General features: G+C 40.9%; 1 long non-coding RNA gene across 1 annotated transcript in view; it reads left to right on the top strand.

Annotated features, from left to right (window-relative positions):
• LOC104965669 (uncharacterized) overlaps positions 1-911 on the top strand; it is a 5,901-nt gene extending 4,990 nt beyond the window's left edge. Inside the window, exon 3 of the long non-coding RNA XR_800563.1 lies at positions 675-911. This is a non-coding gene — a long non-coding RNA (uncharacterized lncRNA). The remainder of the gene's footprint in view (positions 1-674) is intronic.
• The last annotated feature ends 1,941 nt before the right edge of the window (positions 912-2,852 follow it).

Here is a 2,852-nt window from a genome sequence, read left to right as displayed (position 1 = left end):
GGTTATACTAATTCCATTGAGTGGGAATGTGTATACAGTCCTAACATTCATCTCAGTGAAATCACTACGGCTGACTATTCAAGCTTGAGCAATTCTTATATGGAAATGTCCATTTAGAGTTGCACCCGGCATCACCTCTTGAATGCTAAACATTATTCCTGTGATATCAGTAGATCAGACTGGTGGCACTGATCTATATTCACTCTTTTGACCTCTCTTGTCCACTGATCGTGACTCATATGCATATTCAAAGGTTATGATCAGATTATCTTCCGTGTTTGAAGGATAACAACGAAGCAGCAGAAATATGAACAAAAGACAAGAAGCAATGTGAGATTAAAGCAAAAGGTAACAGTAGTTATAGAAGGGTTTCACGTCAGTTAAGCATCATAAGCAAAAACCCAAAGGGTTAGCTGGATCCCAACCCATTATGAATGTGCCATTGTTACGTGCCGTGGTTTGTTTTGTTGTGTCCTCTCCCCCCTTGATTGTCTCCCTCCAGGTGCAGCCTCCCCCTCAGGTGCTCCCCAATCCCGGGCGTCCACAAAGGACCTGAGGAAGGGCTGCAGTCTCCCTCTCCCCCTTCTCCTCTGGGCTGCATGGTGGTGTCCTCTGGTCTCTGTGTGAGGCCTGCTAGTTTAACACTGGTGTTTTAATAACTTTATTAAAGTTAGGAGACTGTGCTCCAGTGTACTTTAGTCACTTTCTTTAATAGGAAAGTTGTTTTTTGTTTATCATTAGTTTACTTTGCAAATTGGCTGGTGAGCCCTCTTTACCTTTTGGTTAATTAAAGCATCACCTTGTGGCTTCAGAAACCAGTTTCCTCCCTTTTTTCTCTCTCCCGGTTATTTGATATGTTGTTACTTCCCTTTGTACCCCTAGTCCAGGAGGGAACATAACATGCATATATTATTTTTTTTCGCATTATTATTATTATATATGAACGCAAGAGCTCAGGAACGTTTTGGTGGTCCAAGGTCAAGGTCACTGTGATTTGACAAATGTATGATGTTTGCCATTAATCAATCATTCATATGCCAACAACATTGCAGACACTGACATTTTCACAAAATACATCTATTAGGATGACATTTGGACGTGAACCAAAACTTGCTGAAAACCAAAGGCGATAATTCCACTTAAACCTTCGCCTAATAAGTAATGTTTCGAACTCCGTTTTTAAACCTGTTGGAAGCGTGTAGGCTAGGCAGAGATATCATTTATTTGGAAGCGAATATGAAATGTCTCTAAAATGGCGAGACTTGATTAGGATGAGATGATCCGTTGTTGGAATAATCAGAAGAGTTCCAGGTAACATTCCTGTTAACGTCCTCTCCAGCAAGAAACTACAACACATCTGCTTTTTAGCGTCCATTTTGTTTCCACATTAGAACTAAAAGCTTGTGAATACTCTGAAGAAGAACGACTTCCAAACTTTGGAAATGGATCCATCCGAGGAGCAGGTGAATGCATCGGGCTTGGGGTTCTCCAACTGCTATTCTAGTGATGTTATGGCATCATACACAAACACTATAACACATGTGTAGTGGCTCATACGGAGGACTTGGAGTTAGGGTTCATTCAGCCTCTTTGGAAAGACTCTGAGAACTACGTACACACATTCATAGAACGATGACAGAACAGTAGGAAAGGAAAAGCACAAACATGAGTAGAGTAGCTTGTGTGCTACTGCAAATAGAAGCATGCATACACGTCTTTGAACAAACACACATACACAGGATTAGCTGATGTCATACGCTCATTGATTTCACCACATCATCTGCATATTGGACGAAAGCGCACACACGACGATGTAAAATGTATCATGCATGAAAGTGCTTTCCCGAGGCTGTAAAAGGCAATAGGGCGGCAGTGGGAAAGATAACAAGGAGGATTAGACACTAGCTGTGTTTTACTGTGTATCATCTCATCCAAAGCTGATGAATATGTGGATTTATCTGCACGTATAGATCCCATCTTTATTGACGCTGTATGTACTGTATGCACAAAGACAATGAAACAGAATGAGATCAATCTTTCAAAGGGGAGGATTTTTCGCAGATTTTTAATTATGGATCAAAGCAACAATCTATGTAGGTGGTAGAAAGCAATTATAGTGAGTTATTGTGTCGCCCGTGTGTTTAATCACGGGTCGGGTCGCGGGACTTATATTCACAGGTCTGGTTCCAGTTCCAGTGTTGGTGCGGATTTTGTGGAACTAGACTTGTGATGTACAGTATATTACAGTCTTAAAGAAGCCAATCAGCACGATTTCAGATTCCCCACATTGACAACAATGGGCTCCAAATACCAGCATCTAGGATGCACGCTACAGTAGCATAATGTGTGGAGAGATGCTATAGCAAAATAAATAATTTAATGTTCCGCCTATTAAAAAGCTTCTTAGGAAACAAATCAGTTATTTGCCAGTATATATTGATTTGAACATTATTGTATTGTTTCAAAAATGATTTTACTATTAATTTTACTAGCAACGTCAATTAAAATGACGGCAGCACTGATCCAGGTTTTCTGTAACCGTCCAAGTCTGTTCACATTTTCTTTTCCATCAACTAAAAACCCTGCCAGAGCCCATACCGTGGCCGTTCCTCAATGTCGAGTACACCTGCTGCAGAGCCACTATTTCAAGTATGCTACGTCATCGTGTGGCGCAGAATGCTGGGCAGTTAATATGCATTGAAACAGTCCTTCGGCGCCACTTGATGACGTAGTATAGGGCTGTGCAATTAATTATATTTTAATCGTGATTATGGCTTGCGACGATTATGAAAACAGCATAATTGACAAAATACGATTATTTTTGCTGGGTGCGCTTTCGCCCCCCCCTAAAA

The sequence above is a fragment of the Notothenia coriiceps genome, unplaced genomic scaffold, assembly GCF_000735185.1.
Source record: "Notothenia coriiceps isolate Sejong01 unplaced genomic scaffold, NC01 NC01_scaffold00037246, whole genome shotgun sequence".
Classification (NCBI taxonomy): domain Eukaryota; kingdom Metazoa; phylum Chordata; class Actinopteri; order Perciformes; family Nototheniidae; genus Notothenia; species Notothenia coriiceps.
Note: the sequence above shows the minus strand (reverse complement) of the source record. Positions and strands in the feature narration are given on the sequence as shown.